This window comes from Felis catus, chromosome C2 (assembly GCF_018350175.1).
Source record: "Felis catus isolate Fca126 chromosome C2, F.catus_Fca126_mat1.0, whole genome shotgun sequence".
NCBI classification, from domain to species: domain Eukaryota; kingdom Metazoa; phylum Chordata; class Mammalia; order Carnivora; family Felidae; genus Felis; species Felis catus.
Window position 1 is genome coordinate 79,499,631 of NC_058376.1, and position 13,602 is coordinate 79,513,232.

The window sequence follows — 13,602 nt, forward strand, 5'->3', positions numbered from 1 at the left end:
GGGTGGGAGCTGGGCATGTATATATTTTTTAAATTCTCTGGCTGATTCTGAAGGCGAACAATCAGCAGGGGCATCTGGGTGGCTCAGTCAGTTAAGTGTACAACTTCGGCTCAGGTCACGATCTCGCGCTTTGTGAGTTCAAGCCCTACATCGGGCCCTCTGCTGGTCAGCTGAGAGCCAGCTTTGGATCGTCTGTCCCCCTCTCTCTGCCCCTCCCCCACTTGTGCTTTCTGTCTCTCTCAAAACAAATAAGTAAAAATTAAAAAAAAAAAAAAAAAAGAATCGGCAACCTTAAAGATCACTCCATCCCCTTCAGCTGAGACCATCGAGCCTCACCCGTGGCGAACAGGTGTCAAGGACTTGGCAGAGGGCCCGACACACAACAGGTACTATTGAAATGTTTGCTCCTTCTACCATCACATCCATCTCTAGCCAAAAGCCATGGCAACCTCATCCGCTCCCCGAGGCAAGATGGCAGCCTGTGTCACATCTGAAACAAACCGTGCTGGCCCTCCTGGCCAGTTCCTGACCTAGTGAATACCCGAGGTTCAGTCCCAACGGGTTCCTACTACTGAAAACAATGGGGAGGGGATGCCTGTAAGTAAATATACACCCAAAAGAGCAGAGGTGAACTCTTCCAAGTTCTGCTTCTGAAACCTGAACCTGCACACATCCCTTGAGGTACTTTAGACACAGATTCTGGGGTAGAGCTGAAATTCTTCAGTTTTAACAATTCTCAGGTAATGCTGATGCTCCCAGCACAAGAAACAAACCTTGGAATAGCAATGTTCTGACCACAGGCATTTTGAAGGGGTAAACTCGCACCAATATACTGTGCATCTACCAAGGACCACTCAGGCACCCTGCGGGGCTGGAAAGAAAGAGATAAAAAACACATGAAAAACAGACATCATGGGGCTCCTGGGTGGCTCACTCGGTTAAGCGACCCACTTCGGCTCAGGGCACGATCCCGCGGTTTGTGAGTTCGAGCCCCGCGTCGAGCTCTGTGCTGACAGCTCAGAGCCTGGAGCCTGCTTCAGATTCTGTGTCTCCCTCTCTCTCTCTCTCTCTCTCTGCCCCTCCCCTGCTCGCATTCTGTCTCTCTTTCTCTCAAAAATAAGTTAAACATTAAAAAAATTTTTTTGAAAGAAAGAAAAACAGACATCTCTGCAAATACACAATAACGTGTGCTTTAAATTCTCTATCAGAGGCATGGGCATTCCAGCAAGAATGCACGAATACTATTTGGGCGACAGAAAACAGAAAACCATGAGGAGCAGTAAGAAGGTAGTTACCTTAGGGAGGAAAACAATTCCAAAATAGTAATGTACAGCACGGTCCCACTTCGGAGGCTAACACCAGGTTGGCAAACTCTTTGTACGACACACTAGGCAGGAATGGCTTTTATATTTTTAGAAGTTTTATTTAAGAAGAAGAAGAACACGTGAGAGAGACCATATGAGGCCCACAAGCCTAAAATATTTACTATCTGGACCTTTACAGAAACTGTTCACCAATTCCTGGGCCAGAGAGAGAGAGAGAGAGAGATGGCACACACAATTACACATCAAATTTCACACTGCTTTTTGCAAGGAGCTACAGGTGGTTTTTATTTTCTTCTTTGTGCTTCCCCACATGTTCCTAATTTTCTTCAGCGACCATGAGTTATTCTGAAATTAAGGGTGAAAAAAGTTCGTGCCCTTTGAGCAGGCAATTTCACGTCCTAGTAACCTGCCTTATAGTCAGAGGTATAGATAATGAATTTCATAAAAAGGACATACATCACAGTGCTACTGACAATAATGAAAAATTAGAAACTCAAATGTCAGCTACCAAAACAAAAAAAAATATAAAAAATTTGGTATATTCTGAAGACAGAGTAACAGGCAGTCATCAAAAATTACATGTATGAATAATCCCTAATGCCATGAGAAGGGGCTTATGCTGTACAGTTTGGTGAAATGATTGTATATAAAATTGTATACGTAGTAAGACATCAAGTCAGTAAAACGCAAATGCACAAAAAAGTAATGAAAGTAACTCTTCAAGATCATTAAAACAGCACCTGTATCTAAATAGTGAATTTATGAGTGATTCTCATTTCCCTGTTTATTTGGTCCCGAGTATTTGAAATGGTTTACTCTATACAATAAAATTTAGGTTTGTTTTTGCTTTCACCTCTTTGCGGGGGGGGGCGGTGAGAGGGGGTTCAGGAGGAGACATCTGACTTTGGCACAGGTCACGATCTCACCTGAGTCGTGAGTTTGAGCCCCGCATGGGGCTCTGCACTCACAGTGGGGAGCTTGCTTGGGATTCTCTCCATCTGCCCCTCCCCAAATTATGCTTTTTCGCTTTCTCTCAAAATAAATAAACTTTTTTAAAAAACGAGGAGGCGACATCTGTGCTGCATCTTGAAGGATGAGCAGGTGTTCATCAGAGAGAAACGACGGACCCTCGGGACCAACGGGAAAGCACATGCTAAGTAAGACACACAGGTGTGCAAGACAGTGTGCCGAGGAACACAGGAAGGAGGAAGCATAGAGCCTGACTGGCAAGGGGCTGGCTGGAGACAGTTCTGGAACTGAGGCAGGGTCGGATCACAGCAGGGTGGAAGTGTGCAGGGGAAAGGACTTCCCCAGAGGCCATGGGAGACGGTGAGTGATGGCAGGAGGCCAGCTGGGACGCTGCGGGGCGGAAATGTGTTCCCTAGAGCAGAGTCAGAGATCACAGAAGCCGGTGCACAGCAGAGCAGGAAGAAAACGGTAGGTAGGTGCCTTCCACTCCGTTCAAAAAGCAATTCTCCTAAAAATTCTCCTAACAGGGCAGTGCATGTATTTGTGCCTAGAAGTAAAATCCACAGGGAAATCAACCCAAATATTGTCACTGTCCCAGGCATTGCTAGAGGGCCATTCTGACTTCCTCCGAAAAACAGACCCAGGCAGCCCTCTGTGTCACTTCTCACGTTACTTCTGACGGGCAGGCAGTGATGGGAGGCACAGGAGAACAGGCCTATAGGTGCCTGTCCAACAGCCCCATGGCTGGGGGAGCTGGGCAAAGATTAGGAAGGGAAGGAAAGCCTCATATGCAGGGGGTCAGGGGGCTCATGTCGACAGCCAGGCCAGTCACTGCTCCAGCCAGAGGGAGGGTCACGATCTTGGAGGAGAGAAGAGACTGCAGAGTGGCTGTGCTGAAGTCCCCTTCGCGGCTGGCTTCCCGGCAGGATGAGAAGGGGGGTTCCAGTAAACCAGAAGGAATGCTGCTGGCAGGAGACACTCAGACCTGCTCAAGAGGGCTTTAAATGGAAATAGGAGAGCAAGCAGGGAAAGTACTAGAGGACAGCATGCACTGGGGAAACAGGCGTGTTCCAGATATGGGCACCCCGGAAGGGCAGGGGCTCTGGAATCCCAGGGGGAACCAAGGGGGGCAGACCAGTCTGGACCCTCCTCCCAGCCCCCGTGGCACGGGGCTGAGGCAGGAAATGAGCTGGAGCGCTGAGGCGGGAACCTGGGAGGAACTCTGTGCCCTCCGAGGTACACTTGTGGGCCAAAGAGAAGCTTCACTCTGAAGCCAGCATAAATTGAAACCCCGGGGGTCAACAGGCTTCTGTGATTATAGGGAATGGGGAGGACCGTGGCTATGTGGGGCCCCCATCAGTGCTTTCAAAATGTGTTTTTTTCTTCTTGGTGTCCTAACACGTCTGAGTGTCCTCAGAGCGTGATGGGCTCTCTCCACCATCTTGCTACTGGGATACTTCCTCTGCGTATGGTACACACACACACACACACACACACACACACACACACACGGTACGTCACCGGCTGCCCCAATTTTGTTTGCATGTCTGTTTCCTGTGTAGACCACAGCCTCCTAGACGGCTGAACCGGTGTCTTATTCAGCCAGCCCCTGGAATGGCAGACAGTAACCATGGAGGCAACAATGTCCTTCACTCATGCACAAGTCAGCTACCGAAAGCAAAACACCTGCAGGAATCTCCCTGTGACCATCCAACCATGTGACCCACAGTGAAGGGAACCATAGAGGTAAATGATTACTAGCGGTTTAATGCCAGCCAAGGAAAAGCAGCCTGATGCAATGGGCAGAAGACAACTACTGGAAGAATGATACTGTATTAAGTTATGACCTGAAGAAATGGAGATGCTGGGACCTTGGAAAAACGAACAGTAGCCCTCACTCCCAACGTGCTTAGGGTAGTCCCCGGACAATAGAGACCAACAAAGGTATGTGGAGAGGGGAAACAGGGAGGGTGGGCGTCCCTGGGGTACAGCATGAGGGCGGAGCCAGGACCACCAGAGAAAGGAGGAGGGGTGGGAAGGGAGGGGCTTGCAGAGCACGGGGGGGGGGGGGGGGGGGGGGGGGGGGGGGATGGGATGCGTCCAGTTGTAGACAGACGTCCCGCCGTGCCTCCCAGTAGGTGACACGAGCTGAATCCTCAGGTCTCTCCCTAAACACAGACCAGCTCTGCAGGGAGGAGGAGCCTGGACACCCGGGGAGCTCCACCCATGGCTCTGATGCGTCTGTCCAAGCCACAGCATGAGAGCCTGGCTCTTCTAACTCTGGTGAACCAAGGGCGCTACAGCACCCCCCACCCCATCCGAGCCCCCAAGCCCAGCTGTGCTGAAAACTTCACTGTGATAAGAGAGTATGCGCCAAGGAGCCCAGCTGAGCAACATTTCCGCGGGCTCTTAAAGCCTACATCCTCCCAGCATCCCTGACCTTCCGCCGGCAGGAGCTATCACTATCCTCCCTAGGATGAGCTCCCACAGTCTTCCCGCAGCTGGGCCTCTGCATCTCTCCTCCTTCTCCTGCTCTCTGGTCTGCCCTGGAACAGGGACACCAGGCGCTGCTCTGGCGTCCCGCAACCAAGAAGTGCCTTCCCACAGACAAGTACAGTTGACCCTTGAACAATGTGGGGCTTAGGGGCACCAACTGCCTGCACAGTCCAAAATCTGTGCATTACTTTTGACTCCTCCCCAAATTTAGCTACTAATAGCCTACTGTTGACCAGAAGCTTTACTGATAACATAAACAACCAGTTAGTACATATTTGGTACGTTACATGTTTCATACCCTGATTTCTTGCAACAAAGTAAGCTAGAGAAAAGAAAACCTTATTAATTAACTCACAAGGAGGACACATTTACAGGACTATACTGTTGTTTATTGAAAAAAAATCCACACGTAAGTGGAGCCATGCAGTTCAGACCTGTGTGGATCAAGGGTCAACTGTATTTAATCCTTAATCCAGCCAGAACAGATAACATCAGCATAATCCCCATCAGCACTCCTATTTTACAGGTGAGAAAACTGAAGCTGGTGGGTGACCTTATCTCTGTCTTCCCCAGGACCACCCCAACTTTTAGCCAGGCCTCTCCCAGACTGAACCCATCATGAAAGATACAGCAATCATATTCAGTACCTTTCTGATCTAACCTCTTTGCTGCTCACTAAACCCAGCAGCCAAGGTGTCAGGGTCAATCCTGAGTCTCACCACTAAGCTGGCCCTTACTGTGAATGTGCCTCAAGGCCCCCAGTCCAAAGCAAATACCATCACCCTGGCCAGACTTCCCAGTCATGCTCCAGCACCAGTACCCACGTCACTTCAACAAGCCGTCCCTCCCAATGTCCTGACATGGGAGTGACGACATTTCTCCTGGACTGGGGGCAAGCCCCTCTCTGGGCAGGCTGGCTGGGTCAACCATCACAGGACCACCCCCAGGCCTTCTGCTCCCTCCAACACCAAGCCTTAGGCCACCCAACGCCTTCTACGCCCCCCTCCTCCTAAAGGCCACCCAACACCTTCTACGGCCCCCACCCCCGTCAAATTTATTCCCCATCAACCCAAAACCTGTATCTAATGCACAGATTTCCACCTCTTCCCAATTTCCATCCTTCTTCTTGCTCCTTATGCTGCCTTATTACATAAACTAAGTCTACCTGCTTCAAATCACAGCTCAGAGACATCCGGTGACTTTCCCGAGACTATGCAGCTAAGTGACAAAGCTGGGTCTTGAAACCCAGTCCTCCAAACTTTAAGCCATGTGTCTGTTCCAGTAAATCCCAGCTTCCCTCTACAAAGTTCTGGAAGCCACCTACCCTGAGGGAGGGGCCCACAGTTACTCTCCTCAGTAATAATGACTGTGACGAGCGCCAGAATGTACGCGGAGAGCCAGGTACGTGCTCAGCACCTGACCTGCAGCCCAAGGAGGTGGTACTGTCCTCCCTTTCAAATCAGAAAATGAAAACATAAATCGAGTCAAGGTTTGACCAGCTGACAGCCATACTTTCCGACTGCCACAGTGCTAAACCACTTCTAGCTTCAGTGCAATTCCTAGCCCACAGCAGCGGCCAAGCTGTGGCTTAACTGAACAAGGAAATGTAGCTGGAGAGAGCTAAGTGGAAGGCCCTGAAAAATAAGTCTGTGACCAGATCGGGCACAGCTAGTGAAACTTAGTGGTCACTCTGCAGCAGAACTAAAAATAACATGGTTCCCGGACTGGCTCTGGTGACAGTATGGAACATTCTGCAAGTCAGGATTCCGGGTTTTGATTCTAGCTTTGCTCCTATAAGCTGTGTGACTCTGGACAAGTCTTTTCCACTCATCTCCAGGTCTCGATTCCCCATCTCTAAAAATAAAACAAAAAAAACAAACCAGTAGCTGGACTAGGTCAGCGGTTTCCATCAGCCTTGGCACAACCTCTGAGGTTGTCAGAAATGCAAGTTCATGATTGACCGCCTCAGAAGTGGGAGCAGGGGGGTGTTCAGGGCAGGCAGCACACCCTCCAGGGTGACTCTGAACTGCCTCACTACATGGTCTCTCTGATCTGTCCAGCACTGCTGCTCTGAGCACCTTAGACTTCCCCGATTCAGCATCGTCAAATTCCTCTCGATTTTGCCACTCTGATGTCGATCTGGTGTGAGCTTAAGTCAGCTGGCTCTCTCATCTGGCCATGACTGATGCTTCCTCCTGTGATTAATACGAAAGGCCCCAAGAAACAGACAGTTTATTCCACTGCACTTCTTTTTCCCATTTACCACCTCAGCGGTATGCATTCTGTCACTGTATTAAAAAATAAAAGTAAAAAACATTAGCAAGGAAGCCCAACCATGAGCACTGTGGCATCCTGGCACCAACTTTCAAAACACTGGAAAGGGCATTTATCCCTAAGGCAAGTCAGTAAGAACCTGCCACGTACTCTGAGAGACAGTGCCTTTCTAAACCCAGTGAGTTCTCTTTCGTACAAAGCCGGCTGAAGGAATGAGAGAGCATTTGTTTTGAACACCGATGACACGTGCAGATCAAACAAGCCATTTCTTCCTTAGTCCGTACACGTCAAAAGAAAAAGAAAAATTACAGAGAGACCTTATAAGAATGAAAACATACCCCAAAGAACACCATTTTCTCTGTGCAGACTATCAACAAATGAACTATTCATTGCTACAACCCTGAAATAGAGCCTGAACGTCTACTGTGGGAGGGATGGATGGATGGATGGATGGAAAGGCACCTTCTCAGTGCTGGTCCTAGAGGGTGTAGAGATGAGCAAGTTATAATCCTATTCTAAAGGAACTAAGTTTGAGCATACTGTGAGTGATGGCAAACCCGCCCATCCGTCCATCTGTGCATCCGTCCGTCCATTCAACAAGTGTTTGCTATATGTCTGCCAGATTCCAGACAGGAATGAATTGTCGAGAGGAAGTGATTGTTTCCTGTTTAGGGGCAAAGGGTGGAAAGCAAGGCCTGCTTCATGGCGGAGGTGCCAGACCTTGAAGATCAGTTCCAACAGGTGATGAGGGCAAGGAACAGCAATCTAGGCTGAGGAAACGCTGTGACAAAGGCCAGAATGAGAAAAAGCAATAGAGATTAGGTTCCTAAAGTCAGTTGGCCCCATTCAACAAGACCATACATGGATACATGGAGATGGTAGAAAGATCAGCCGTTTCCAGGTGCTGGGGTGGGAGGTAGGGAAGAACAGGCAGATGACAGAGGATGTTTAGGGCAGCAAAATACTCTGTATGATACAAGGGTGGACACACGTCATCATACATCTGTCCAAAACCCACAGAATGTACTACATCAAGAGTGAACCGTAATGTAAAGTACGGACCTTGGGTGATAACCATGTGTCAATGCAGGTTCCTCAACTGCCACACCGGGACCACGCTGGTGGGGGCTGCTGATAACGGGGGTTGGGGGGACTATGCGTGTGTATGGGGAAGGAGGGATATGAGGAATCTCTGTACCTCCCTCTCAATTTTGCTGCGAACCCAAAACCAATATTCAAAAATAAGGTCCTTAAAATTAAAAAAAAAAAAGAAAGAAAAGAAAAGAAATGTCTTAGGGATATACAGAGGGTTTACCTCTCCAGGATTCTTAAACTGCCTCCACTGCCCCGGCTTCCTCATCCAGCCTCCCCGCAGAAGATGGCCTCCCTCCATCTCTCCTGGCGCTGAACACCGCACCGTGCACCTGCTCTCCTCATCCGGCTTCCCGGCTCCCGTGCCTTCTCGGCAGCCTCAGCCACGTCTTCCTCCTGGGTATCGGTGCCTGCTGCAGACTTAACTGTACTCACTATGCATGTCTTTACACTACTGTTTTCTGTAATTTATAAAACACATACTGCCCACGAGTTTGTATTTTTAATTCCTGTAAGTTTTGGGATCCAATTTGTGTGAAAGTCAGACTGCAACATAATGTAGTATTGTATGATAAAAGCCTCCAAGAATAAAAACAGACAGTATATCCTGCTTATCAGAAACTCAAACACTGGTTCCATTCCTGAGTATCACGGATTTCCTTATGAATGACTGTTCTTTGTTTTGCCACGATTCGTCCCCATCTTCTTGAAGTTCGTTCTAAGGAGCAAGTTTCCTCCTTTTCAAGGCTTCTTTTCTCAAGCATTTATTGAGAACCTACTGTGTTTCAGGTTACACTATAAGTAAGCACCTTGGCTCGCTTAGTTTTCACCAGGTAAAAACTGTACTTTGTGAGCATTAAGTATCCGTGAGGTTATCACTGACCACTGCACCCACTTTACAGATAAGAAGTCCTTGACTGTTGATCATTCCTCCATTGAACGATAAGGACAGGATCAGGGCATTTCCATGATCCTCTTTTGACCTTCTCTAGGTTTCCTGCTTTGCCCACTCAGGTTGTGATCTCACAGTTCATGGGATCGAGCCCTCCGTCAGTCTCTGTGCTAACAGCACAGAGCCTACTTGGGATTGTCTCTCGCCCTCTCTCTCTGCCCCTCCCCTGCTTGCTTGCTCTCTCTCTCTCTCTCTCTCTCTCTCTCTCTCTCATGCAGAATAAATAAATAAACTTTAAAAAAAAGATATAAGCTTTAAAGCCACTCTGGGCTACGGAGATATGACAACCAAATGCAATGTGCTATCCTGAACTGCATCCTGAAGAAGATAGAGGACGTTAATGGGAAAACTGGTAACATACAACCAGAGTCTGGAGTTGAGTTAATTAGCAACGTACCAACGTCAGTTTCTTAGTTTTAACAAATGTCCCATAGTGATACGATATGCCAAAAATGAGAGAAACTGGGCAAGGGGTATATGAAAATTCTCTGTACAATCTTCACAATTTTTCCGTATACTTAAGAAACTATTTGAAAATTAAAAGTGTATTTTAAAAAATGACCCAGGGGCACCTGGCTGGCTCAGCTGGAAGAGCATGTAACTCTTGATGTCAGAGTTGTAAGTTCAAGCCCCACATTGGGTGTAGAGATTGCTTAAAAATAAAATCTTAAAATAAAAGGTGACCCAAAAATCCACTCATCTCCAATATATTTTCCAAATCACAACTTTCTGACTATAAAAAATAACACATAAAAACAGTAGCTAATATTTAATGGGTGCTTAGTATGTGTCAAGCTCTATTTTAAGGGCTTGATATATACCAACTCATTCAATCCTCACAAGGAGATAGATAATTCTGTCATTCCCATTTTATGGATGTGGCAACAGAGGGCTAAAGAGATTAAGTAACAAGTCAGGGTATAAATGACAGAGCCTGGCTCTAAATGTAGAGCCAGGATACAGTCTAGCTCCAGAGCCCATGCTCTCAAACACTACCCAGATCAAAGCTTTCCAAATGCTCCTGGATTTTTCAAGTAGGCACATATAACTGGGAAAATCCAAAGACTAAAAGGTGAGTGTCATGTGTAATACAAAGAGGAAGCGAAAGAACTCTCAAGGTAAATTCCTACCTTTTGAAAGTCTTTCCTGTAGTGGGACCAAACCTCACCGCCATTACCAATGGCCTCTCTACATGTGAATGACTACTCTGAGTTTGTGCTATGTCCTGTGCTCTCTTGACACATCATTCTAGATGAGCTGCAACCACTTGCCAGGCTACCTTTTCATCCCTGGAGTGTCTGTCCAGGTAGATGGCTAACCCAAACATGCAAGCTGCCTTTTTTTAAGATAGTCAGAATAAGCTTAAGCTTTCCAGGTAACTAGTTTTCCTAGGTTCTCAAGAATTCATGCTGAAAACCCAGGAGTGCATTACCCCATTCTAGAAACAACAACAACAACAACAAACCCCCCCACCCCCCACACACCCAAAACAAACAAACAAACAAACAAACAAAAACCTCCTTCCCGATTTATAATGTACCTTACTGGCTTTGGTTTCCCACAAGTGTCAAAGAAAAGTCAGACAGCTTCTCACCTCCACAGTGGGCTCCTTGAGGGCAAGACTTAATCTCATTCATTGAAGTATAATATGTATTAAACAAAGAAATGATTCTAAAGACCAAACAATCTCCTGGAAAGATTTGCAGCTGGCCAGGACCACCATTCCCCAATCTGTCCTGCCAATGTCACCATCTGTCTTTAGAAAGTTCTGGCGTGGACACCTCCATGGACAGAGCCGGAAGGGAAAAAGGAATACTGAAGAGATGGGGAGAGAGGGAGCCATCCAACTAGGGAATGGGAGGAAAACACAGCAGAGGGAGTGTAGGCAAAGAAGAGATAAGGCTGAGTGGCAGAAGAGAAAAGAGAAATGAGTAAAAAAGCAACAGACAATATAAAGAAAATGAGTCTAGAAGGAGACAGGGTATAGAAGAAGCAATGCTCAGTGAATGTCTACCAGGTATGGCCATGAAGCTATGCTCATTACACATTTCCTTGTGTTGCCAGGCACAAAGATATGTCTGACCAAATAATCCAGGTTGACTTCACCTTGTGTTGACTCAACCACTCAACATTTTTCTGTTGAAAGGGCCCGAAGTCTAACATTTCATTGACGGATAAACCGAGGCTCAGACAGGGGAAACTTGTACTCAAAGTGGAATCAGAAACACAACCCGGATCTCCCCATTCCTTGCCCTGTGCTCCTCTCCATGTAGAGACGGATAACAAGGTGGGTACTGAAAGAGCACAGCCTGAGGCTAAACCTCCATGATGCAGTGGACCAGTCCGGTAGATCGTCCTCCACTTTATCTGACGCGTCCCATCTGTTGGTTGCTACCGGAGATGAGAAAACTGGTAGCATCATTTTAAATGAAACAGATGACTTTTCAGGAAGAATATAAAAAAGCAGGCTGCCTTAGATGAAAATGATGACACAAAAGGGTAAGAATGAAAAATGAAGACAGGTGATTCATCAGAACGAGGGAAGCTGGAGAGAAAGGGAAGGCGGAGGAAGGGGTATCTGACGGGGCAATTGGAAATCAGACCTGGTAGAATGAAGCCACCCATGAAAGAGCCCTGACTCGCTCCTAAGACAGACTGTGATTCAGACAGGGGCTCTGCCCCAGACAGAGTCAGAATGCTTTACAGAAGTGATGGCTTCTGCAGATGGGCAGACACTCAGTTGGAACAAGGCCTCAAGCAGAGTTCTGCACCAAAAACGCTGCTGCCTCTTACCTCTCCAGATAGAGGCTAGAACGAAAATTGCTCTGAGCTGTCTCCGTGGGTTAGGGTGTCTCAACCAAACCAGTCATGTCCGAATTTCACAGTTGTTCTGTTCCCGATGACTACTGACCATCCTCCAGGCCCCTCTGCTTACACAACCGCCCCTCCTTCACAAGCCCAGCCCTTCTGCTCTGATTTCACACCCTCAACCCTAGCCACAAATCCCTATGTCTGAAATTACCCCGTGTCAGACACCTTTCATGCACAGATCTTCCAACCCTGTGTCAGTGACTACGGTGCGTGCCTGAGTGCCCCTCGAGGTTCAGATGCTATGGACGGGATCCCATGGCTCACAGCAGCATTCCCCAAAGCACACTGGAACACTAAGCCTAAGAAATGCCCTACGGGGATAATTTTTAAAAATTCAAAAAAAAAAAAAAAAACCAGGAGGAGGGTGGTGATACAGGGACTCTCTGATCAAATAACTTTGAGAAACAAACCTCTTGGGAGGTCACAGTGTGCATTAGGTTACTAAAGGTTCAGAGAGTCCCATGGTAAAGATATCCATTTAATTTTGTTTACCTTGGACTTTAGCAGACTTACTTGGCTATGGAACCTTTTTCTCATAGACCAGTCTTAACGCTTTGGGAAACAGAACCTCGCAGAATCGCAGCATTCTGAGGGGCACCATCATCTTGCCCAATATTTATTCCACCGCACCTGTCCTAAGAGACCGTGTGTCTTCTTTCAAAGCAAGGGCCTTTTGCAAATCATCATGACACACAGCAAAGTGCTTTACGAACCGTAGGCCAATAAATATGTGTTCGATGAATCCGTTAAACCCAACCATCTCGTTTCTAAAAGGAGAAAATAGAGCCAACTATGTCCACATAACTTCCTCTAGATTGTCCAAAGTGTGTAAAAGAATGTCTTACGTGAAGGTGCTTTAAAAGAAGGTCTTGCACAAAGAAGGTGCTCAGTGATTCTTGAAGAATGGAACAGAACAGAATGGAACAGAAGGCGCTCAGCTGTGCCCTAAGCCAGAGTTCTCCTGACATGATGGATTCCTACTTCTTTCCCTCCTCCTTTGCCCAAGTCGGGTATCTACCAGAAGAAAAAGGAAGATGACAAATCAGAAAAGGAAAGCCAAGGGAAAACCAAAGGCCCTTTAGGGTGGGAGGTGGGGAAATGATGTTTGCAGACTGATGGGGATAAACAAGACCTGTCTGTATCTAATTTAGGCTTAATAAGATAGTTTGCTGAATGTTAATTAAATACTCAGTGGTTGCTACCAACTGTGGTGATTAACTTCATTTTGAACAAATAAGCAATAAATGCTTAACTGAAGTTCTATTAAATTTTACCCAGCAAGTAAAGACTATGAGGCTCTTAATTGACTTTAAACAAGATAGTTATGGCAAGTTAGTTGAATTTTTATTACCTGAAGATAACTGCCTTATTAAATCTAAATTGACTATTTTATTTGATAGAGAAATGTCATCTGTTGTTTCCATTTACCAAAAACATGTCCAAAAAGGTTTACATCTGGTCCAAACTACATGGATTGGGGTTGTTTTGTTTTCTAGTCCTGCTTTAATAATTAAGTTAATTCAGGGCGCCTGGGTGGCTCAATCAGCTAAGCATCTGACTTCAGCTCAGGTCATGATCTCTCACGGTTTGTGGGTTTGAGCCCTGCATCGGACTCTGTGCTGA

At 46.9% G+C, this 13,602-nt stretch overlaps 1 protein-coding gene and 1 long non-coding RNA gene across 7 annotated transcripts in view; one reads left to right on the forward strand and one right to left on the reverse strand.

Annotated features, from left to right (window-relative positions):
• Positions 1-13,602, reverse strand: part of LOC101096257 (LIM domain containing preferred translocation partner in lipoma) — a 692,709-nt gene that overhangs the window by 664,640 nt on the left and 14,467 nt on the right. The gene's annotated exons all lie outside the window — the stretch shown is intronic.
• Positions 2,504-8,783, forward strand: LOC109503515. Of its 3 annotated transcripts, none has more exons than XR_002745308.2 (3): positions 2,504-2,654; positions 3,857-4,238; positions 4,455-8,783. It is a non-coding gene; the product is annotated as an uncharacterized LOC109503515 (long non-coding RNA). The 3 variants fall into 3 exon arrangements; XR_002162535.3 differs by having other exon boundaries at positions 2,509-2,766; XR_002162536.3 differs by having other exon boundaries at positions 2,510-2,766; positions 4,473-8,783.